The 9,766-nt window shown below is 40.9% G+C and overlaps 1 protein-coding gene across 1 annotated transcript in view; it reads right to left on the bottom strand.

Annotated features, from left to right (window-relative positions):
• Nucleotides 1–470: 470 nt before the first annotated feature.
• onecut2 (one cut homeobox 2) overlaps nt 471–9,766 on the bottom strand; it is a 48,503-nt gene continuing 39,207 nt past the window's right edge. Inside the window, exon 3 of the transcript XR_010017331.1 lies at nt 471–5,216. The gene's annotated coding sequence lies outside the window, so the exon portion shown is untranslated. The remainder of the gene's footprint in view (nt 5,217–9,766) is intronic.

Raw genomic sequence — 9,766 nt, 5'->3', positions numbered from 1 at the left:
TTCATCGGGAGTGGAAAGGAAGAAGGCAGAAGCCAGAACAAGGTGCGGGAAGGGGATGGAGTACAAGCTGATTGGTAGGCACAGGTGACTCAGAAAGGCGGTGTCCATTATTAAGGATCCCCATCAGCCAGGGCATGCCTTCTTCTCATTGTTACCATCAGGTAGGAGGTACAGAAGCCTGAAGACACACACTCAGCGATTCAGGAACAGCTTCTTCTCCTCTGCCATATGATTCCTAAATGGACATTGAACTCATGAACTCTATCTCACTTTTTTCACATATATTTCTGTTTTTGGACTATTTTTAACTATTCAATAAACATAAATATACTTAGTGTGATTGATTTACTTATTTTTCTTTCTACATGATCATATATTACATTGTACTGCTGCTGCTGTTAAGTTGACAAGTTTCACAACACATGCTGGTGATAATAAACCTGATTCTGATTCGGAGGGAGAGCAATTAGAGTAGGTCTATCAGTACAGAACTTATTTCTGTTAACCACTACAGTGTAGTTCATTAAAACATAACTGCTGTTAAATCTAATGGCTCACTTAGTGTGTTTGAATAAGTGATCTGGCCATTGTAATCAGACACTTAACAATCCAGTAAATCATTTACTGTTTATTATATTGGAAATCCATTTGATAATATCTGTATGCAACCTTTTTCCTCCCTATTCACTAGAGTCATAGAGCACAGAAATAGGTCCCTCAGCACATTAGTTGATCTGCACTTGGACCATAGCCCTCCCATCCATGTGCCTGGCCAAACTTCTCATAAATATTGAAATTAGACCATAAGACATGCAGCAAAATTAGGCCATTCAGCCCATCATCCACTCCACCACTTCATGATGGTTGATCCCAGATCCCATTCAACCCCATACACCTGCTTTCTCACCATATCCTTTGATACCCTGACCAATCAGGAATCTAGCAACTTCCACTTTGAATATACCCATGGACTTGGCCTCCACTGCAGTCTGTGGCAGAGCATCCCACAGATTCACTACTCTCTGGTTAAAAAAAAATTACTGCTTACTTCTGTTCTAAAAGGTCGCCCCTCAATTTTGAGGCTGTGCACCCTAGTTCTGGCAGAGGAAACATTCTCTCCACACCCACCTTATCTAGTCCTTTCAATATTTGGTGGGTTTCAATGAGATCCATGCACATTCTTCTAAATTCCCGTGAGTACAGGCCCAAAGCTGTGACAAGCTCTTCATATGTTAACCCCCCCATTCCTGAAATCATCCTTGTGTACCTCCTCTGGACTCTCTCCAATGACAATATATCCTTTCTGAGATATGGGCCCAACACTGTTGACAATACGCCAAGTGCGCTCTGACTAGTGTCCTATAAAGGTTCAGCATTATCCCCTTGTTCTTATACTCTATTCTCCTTGAAATAAATGCCAACGTTGCATTTATTGCCTTTACCACAGATTCAACCTGTGAGTTAACTTTCTGGGAGTCTTGCACGAGGACTCCTAAGTCCCCTTGTACCTCTGATGTTTAAATTTTCTCATTTAGATAATAATCTGCACTATTTTTCCTTTTACCAAAATGCATTATCGCACATTTCTCAACACTGTATTCCATCTGCCGTTTTTTTGCTCATTCTTTCACTTTGTCCAAGTCCTTTGGCAATCACGTTGCTTCCTCAGCACTACTTGTCCCTCCACCTATCTTCATATCATCTGCAAAAATAGAACCCCCATCCACCACTTCTACTGGCAGCCTCTTCAACACTCTCACCATCCTTTGAGTGAAGAAGCTCCCCCTCGGGTTCTTAAATATTTCATCTTTCACCCTGAACCTATGATCTCTAGTTCGACTCTCACCCAACCTCAGTGGAAAAAGCCTGCTTGCATTTACCCTATCTATACCCCTCATAATTTTGTTTAACTGTCAAATCTGTCCTCATTCTCTAGGAGTCAAAGCCTGAGCTGTTCAACCTTTCCTTCAGGTCCTCTAGTCCCAGCAACATCCTTGTAAATTTTCTCTGCACTCTTTCAAACATTGACATCCTGTAGGTAGTTAACCACAACTCATCTTATAGAACTTCAACATAACTTGCCAACTCCTGTACTCAATATGTTGATTTCTGAAGGCTAATGTTCCAAAAATTCTCATAATGCTCCTATCTATCTATGATGACACTTTCCAGAAATAAATCTGTATTCCTAGACCCCTTTGTTCTACTGTACTCCTCACTGCCCTACTCTTCACTATATCCTGTCCTGGTTTGTCCTCCCAAAGACATTTGTCTGCGTAAAATTTCATCTCCATCTAATATTTTCAAATGCCTTACTTTTCTACACTTGAATTTTGTAGCATGTTACTAAAAGTAACTATTGAAAAAAAAAACTGCCAATCACAGAAGATTGTGGCAAGAGTTTAGAAGAGCCTTGGGTTTGGAATTATTGCAAACAATTGTTGGTCTGCCAGCACATTGAGATGTCTGTGGAGGAATGCTGCCGACTGGCACGTCCCAGTCTGCAGGAGTACATTCAGGGGGATGGACTAGAGCTTGGTGCAGTCATCACGAAGGTTCATTGGGGAAGGACCACAGTGTAATGTTCCTCTGCTGGTGTGGAGGGCGGAGCCGGGGTTAGGTGAGGAAGTCCCTCAATTATTTATTTATTCTTATTTATTTAGCGATACAGCATAGAACAGGCCCTTCCAACCTAATGAGTAACAGCACCCAACCTATTTAACTCTAGCCTTACCACAGGACAATTAACAATGACCAGTATTAACCAGTATGTCTTTGGAATGAGAAAGGAAACTAGAGCACCTGGAAGAATTCCACACATGGGGAGAATGTATAAACTCCTTACAGACAGCGTCAGAATTGAATTCCAAACTCCGGCGCTCTGGTATCGTGCTAATCATTACACTACCAAAGTGCTGGCATTGTAGTAGTATACACCATGAGTGGCAGCAATGCTATTGATGTGAAGGAATGTAATATACAGTACTGAAAGCATTGACCATGATTTAAAAAAATGTTCCTTTGTGGGCCACTGCACCTCTAGCCTTGTGAAAAAGTTTCTGGGTCCATTCTATCTATGCCTCTTATCATCGTATACACCTTCTATTGTCACCTTTCATCCTCTTTTGCTCCAAAGGAAGAAAAAAACCCTAGCTCGCTCAACCTATAACAACACATGCCCTCTAATCTAGGCAACATTCTGGTAAATAAGGCTCCTCTGACATGTCTCTAAAGCTTCCACATCCTTCCTATAATGAAGCAACCAGAACTGAACACAAGATTCCAAGCTTTAATCATCAGTGACTTATTTGGTCAGCCTGTGAAGTTTATTGAGAAATGTTATTGACTCAACAAATAGTGAACTGCTTTACATGAAATTCACCAGGTTAAATGGAAGCCTGGTCCAGACTTGTACCTGAATGAACCATAGATATTTTCTCTTTACCAAGAGAAACACATTTTTGAATCTACCCGGTCCTGGGTAAAAACACAGTGATAGTTCATCTTATCTATAATCAAGGATCGCTATGTTTGTCATATACATTTACATGTATTAGGAATTTGCTATGGTGTGTTGGTCAAGGCATTCAACAACAAAACAACATCCAACAATGTTAAAGAATAAAGAATTATATAAATTTAGGGGCTAGAGTATGGAGATGGAATAAAATATACATAAATAGAAAAATACCATAATGCAGTTACAATGAAAAAGCATTATATAAGTGTTTGCGATTATAAAAGTGGTTTAAATTATTTACACTATGTTGCACTGATGGGGGGAATAGATAGAAGAGGTGTGTGTGCGCTAGCTGTGGTTGATCAGATTAACTGCTGGGGGAAGAAACTTTTAAGGTGGTGTGAAGTTTTTGTTTTAATCACCCTATATCGCTCTCCAGAAGGGTGCTTTAGGAAAAGGCCATTTGTTGGGTGGGCAGTGTCTGCAATGATTTTTTCCTTCCCAGTTCTTCATCCTGGCACATACAAGTTCTGCAGTAATGGTAACTGCAGCCATTGACCTTTTGTTGACCGTAGCTTTCATATATTGTGAGAGGATGATAATGGCAGTGATCTATATTTATGTGCAATATTGGAATATAGAGTCATTGAATACATTCATTGCTGAGATAGACAGATCTTGCATTCATGTGGGAGCGAAAGGTTATTGAGAGTGGGCAAGAGGGTGGAGTTGAAGACAAGATCGAATCAGCCATGATGTTATTGTTAAGAAGGCCATATCATATCCTCTTGTCTCTGTTTCCTATATTCATATATGATGTTGGTTACACTGTTTCACACTAGAGTAGTCAATCTGATTCATATATACAAAGTAAGTATCCCACATAGCTCCTTAAGCACCTTATCTGTCTCTGATGCCACTTACAGGAATCTGTGAACTTGCACTCCCAAGATTCTGTTGACATTGTACACTCTTTTATTTAGGGAGACAACATGGTACAGGCCCTTTCAGCCTGCACCACTCAATTACACTCATGTTACAACTAATCTACAAACCTGTACGTCTTTGGAACGTGGGAGGAAACTGGAGCACCTGGTGGAAACCCACGCAGTCAGGGGGAGGACGTACAGACTATTCACATACAATGGCAGGAATTGTACCTGGGTCACTGGTGCTGTAACAGCATTATGCTAACCACTACGTTCATGTACAGACCCCACTTCTGGGCTCCTATCATTTATTCTGCAGTCCAATTCTTGTTTGCCCTTCCCAAATCCATAACCTCACATAATCTGGAACTGGATTCTGGTTCCCCTTACCTGGATAATTTGCTTCTTTTTTTCTCATCTTGTGTAGGCTCCCAGTTGGAATATGTTTCCAAGAAGTTGCTCTGCCTCCAATACTTGATGTCAAATATTCAAGTGCATATCTTCCCAATGGTGGAATTGAACAGGTGTCTCAGTTACTGCACAATCAACCCCAAGATTAGTCCTTTCCCCAATAATATCCAACATGCACAAGCAAGTTCAGTGAGAGCCATGAACGGTAGGTGAATGGTAATTGTTCACTTACCATTCCAGAATTATCATCTCTGGACACCTTTCTTTCATTGCCTGAGATCAAGTAACGTAATCCATTTCTCTCCCTCGATTTCCAACCCCACTCCCATGTAGCTTGCGTGAACGTGAAGGCCTCTCCCTTCTGGAGTCTTGCAGGTCCTCGGACAGTGCAATGAAGTGACCTTCTCATAGAATGACTGACGGGTTTCAAAGCAAGAGAGAGGAATCCAGTCAATGGCAAAATCAATATGTAATTGATCTCAAATATTTTTAATATACCTGATTGTGCAAAGATATCCATGTTAACTAGTAAATCAAACATAAAAAGAAAGACAACTAACAGTTTTAATATTTTAATAATTATTTTTATTACTAATATTTGATTAGGTTTACTAGTTAAGTTAGTTCAAAATACACATTTCATTAAAATATAAGTATTCAAAACTGAAATATTTTGAACAAAGTATTTGAAAATATTAAAGTGAAATGGTTTAAGAAAATAATTTACCTTCTCCTGTTTCCCAGTTGTTCGCACCCATGTCCCCATTGAAATTAATGGGGTTCCGATGCCGTGTTACGTCTAACCTGGCACAGGATTCAAGTGGTGATCCCAGCAGGATATGAAAGTACAGCCATGGCTCTGAACACCATGTAAATTAAATTGATTCACTGATCCAAATATGGATCAGAAATGCCTGCAGTATTTTTGATGCTTAACCGCCCATGGTTTCAATTGAAACTATAGGTAACGACCAGCAAGATATGGCCCATTATAGACCAAATTTTTCCGACTGGGATTAAATTTAGAATGCAGCCCTGGGCAATAGGTTCCTGGAGCTGTGAACAGCAGTTAATCAAAAAACCAGACAATGCTGATTAACATGCATTTTGGGTGTGAAGGAGATGTGAAAGTTACATGTAATTTAAAGGAAGCATTGTAAATACATTGTAAATATAGATTGTCCTTTGATCTTTAGCATACAAAGTATCTTGTAATATTGGATTGAACAGGTCTCTTTCTCTGAAACATAGAAACATAAGCTCGTTTTTGTTGAATAAACCACTTAGCTTCAGTCTCTCCCCGGTGACTTTAGTTCGCATCACATCAGAGCCACGTACAGCATCTATTTTCTGTCCGTATTTTATTTTGTGCCCCCCCACCCCCCGCCCCGTGTTTAGCCTCTGAGCAGTTTTGGTTTGTTTTAAAATAACTGCTACACTACACTTGGAGTATTGTATTCAGTTTTAGTTACTAAGCTACAGTAAATATGTTATTAAACTGGAAATAGTGCAAAACGATTTACAACGATGCTGCCGAGGTTTGGGGGACTGAGTTATAGGGAGAGATTGGACAGGCTGGAATTTTCTTCCCTTTCAGTGTGGGAGACTGAGGGGTAAGCTCTCAGAGGTGTATAAAATCATGAGGAGCACAGATAGGGTGAATACACTCAGTCTTTCTCCCAGGGTTAGGGAATCAAAAACATGAGGGCACAGGATTATGGTGAGAGAGGGAAGAGGTACTGGCTTTAAAAAACACAGAAGATGTGGAACAAGCTACCACAGGAAGTGGTTGAGGCAGATTCAATACAACATTTAAAAAGCATTTGATCAGGTACATGGATCGGAAAGGTTTAGAAGGTTAGAAGATATATTAGGGACATTTTAAGAAACTCTTAGATAAGTACATGAATGATAGAAAAATGGAGGACTATGTAGGGTTAGATTGATCTTAGAGTCATCATCACGGGTCAAAAGGCCCGTACTGTTCTGTAATGTTCTATTTTAGACCATGAGACCATAAGGCACAGGAGCAGTGTTAGGCCATTCAGCCCATCGAGTCTTCTCCGGCATTTGATCATGGCTGATCCATTTCCCTCTCAACCCCATTCTCCTGCCTTCTCCCCATAACCTTTCAACCCTGACTTATCAAGAATCAATCAACCTCCACCTTAAATAGCCTTCACAGCTACCTGTAACAACAAATTCCACAGACTCACCACCCTCTGGCTAAAGAAATTCTTCCTTATCTATGTTCAAAGTGAAGGTCCCTCTATTCTGAGGTTCTGCCCTCTGGCCCTAGACTCTCCCACTATAAGAAACATCTCTATATATCTACTCTGTTTAGGCTTTTCAATATTCAATAGGTTTCAATGAGATCCCTCCTCTTTCTTCTGAATTCCAGTGAGTTCAGACCCAGAGCCATCAAACATTCCTCATACGTTAAACCTTTAATTCGGGAATCATTTTTGTGAACCTCCTTTGAATCCTCTCCAATGTCAGCACATCCTTCCTTAGATAAGGGGCTGAGAACTGCTCACAATATTTCAAGTGAGGCCTCACCACTGCATTATAAAGGCTCAGAATTACATCCTTGATTTATATATTCTGGTATTCTCAAAATGAATGACGACATTGCATTTGCCTTTTTCACCACTGACTCAACCTGTAAATTAACTTTTAGGGAATCCTGCACAAAGACTCCCAAGTCCTTTTGCACCTTGGAGTTTGAATTTTCTCCCATTTTGAAAATAGTCTACACTTTTATTTTTTCTACCAAAGCACATGACGATATACTTCTGATAGTGCATTCCACCTTCCATTTCTTTGCCTATTCTCCTAATCTATCTAAATCCTTCTGTAACCTCTCTGCTGCCTCAATGCTACCTGCTTCCCCACCTATCTTCATAAAGTCTGCAAACTTGGCCACAAAGATGTCAATTCCGCCATCTAAATCACTGACATATAACATAAAAGGAATCAGTCCCAACACAGATCCCTGCAGAACACCACTAGTCACTGGAAGCCAATCAGAAAAGGCTCTCTTTATTCCCACTCTTTGCCTCCTGCCAATCAGTCAATGCTCTATCCATGCTAGTATCTTTCTTGTAATATCATGAGCTCCTAACTCGTTAAGCAGACTCATTTGTGATACCTTATCAAAGGCCTTCTGAAAATCCAAGTACACAAATCCACTGATTCTCCTTTATCTATCCTGTCTGTTATTTCCTCAAAGAATTCCAAGTGATTTGTCAGGCAAGATTTTCCCTGAAGGAAACCTCTACCCTATTTTATCATGTGCCTTTAAGTACCCTGAAACCTCATCATTAACTATGGACCCCAACATCTTCCCAACCATTGAGGACAGGTTATAGGCATCCGTTAGACTCGTGAGACCATGGATTTGCGCCTTGGAAGGTTTTCCAGGGCTCAGGCCTGGGCAAGGTTGTATGGAAGACCGGCAGTTGCCCATGCTGCAAGTTTCCCTTCTCCAAGCCAACGATGTTGTCTAAGGGAAGGGCACTAGGGTCGATACAGCTTGGCACCGGTGTCGTCGCAGAGCAATGTGTGGTCAAGTGCCTTGCTCAAGGACACAACACGCTGCCTCAGCTGAGTCACGAACTAGCGACCTTCAGATCACTAGACTGATGCCTTAACCACTTGGCCACGCAGATTAATTGGCCTATAATTTCCTTTCATGTGCCTCCCTCCCTTCTTGAACAGTGGAGTGACATTTGCAATATTCCATTCCTCCAGAACCATGCCAGGATCTAGTGATTCTTGAAAGATCATTACTAATGCCTCCACAATCTCCTCAGCTACCTGTTTCAGAACCCTGGGGTGTAGTCCATCTGGTCCACATGACGTATCTACTGTACCTCAAGTCCTTCAGCTGCCCAAGCACCTTCTACCTGGTAAAAGTAAATGTACTCACTTCTGCCTTTGACACTCTTCAACTTCTGGCATACTGCTAGTGTCTTCCACAGTGAAGATTGATGCAAAATGGTTGAGTGAACTCGGCCTTTTTTCCTTGGAGTGACAGAGGATGAGAGGTGACCTGAGAGAGGTGTATAAGATGGTGAGATGCATTGATCGTGTGGATAGTCAGAGGCTTTTTCCCAGGGCGGAAATGGCTAGCACGAGAGGGCACAGTTTTAAGGTGCTTGAAAGTAGGTACAGAGGAGATATCAGGGGTAAGATTTTTTTATGTAGAGAGTGGTGAGTGTGTGGAATGGGCTGCCGGTGACTGTGGTGGAGGCGGATACGATAGGATCTTTTAAGAGACTCCTGGACAGATATATGGAGCTCTGAAAAATAGAGGACTATGGGTAATCCTAGGTAATTTCTAAGGTAAGGACATGTTCAGCACAGTTTTGTGGGCCAAAGGGCCTGTATTGTGCTGTAGGTTTTCTATGTTTCTATTCTATTAAAATATTCAATTCACCCACTATGTTCTATATTCGGCAGTGTTGAGCCAAACACTGACAAATGGAACTAGATTGGACAAGCATCTTGATCAGCCTGGTCCAGTTAGGCCAATGGGCTTATTTCTGTGCTACATAACTCTACCTAAAATACTTATAGACAAGATATTTAATTTATCAGAGGACCACATTTTGTTCTTCAATGAATCATAAAATCTCATGTTCCACCCTTCCTTAAAAAGTAAATTTAATTGTGGACTGCAGCGCAAATTGGTCTCTTTCAGCTTTTTTTTTTTAAATTTTCAGTGTTTTTGCCCATTCTTTCTTGCTGGCATTTGGTGCAATTTGTTAGTTATATTTTGTGCAAGGGCCCGGGGGAGGAAGCGTTTGGGGTTTGATGTTCTTGTTGTTTGTACGATTTGTTTTCCTGCCTGGGGATGTTCTTGTTGCCATTTGTGCAATTTTTTCTGTGTGGGGGGGATTGATGACTGCATTTGCATGATTTGTTTTTGTTGTGTAGGGCGGCATTGATATTTTTCTTTGAA

Source organism: Mobula hypostoma, chromosome 3 (assembly GCF_963921235.1).
Source record: "Mobula hypostoma chromosome 3, sMobHyp1.1, whole genome shotgun sequence".
NCBI classification, from domain to species: Eukaryota; Metazoa; Chordata; class Chondrichthyes; order Myliobatiformes; family Myliobatidae; genus Mobula; species Mobula hypostoma.
Note: the sequence above shows the minus strand (reverse complement) of the source record. Positions and strands in the feature narration are given on the sequence as shown.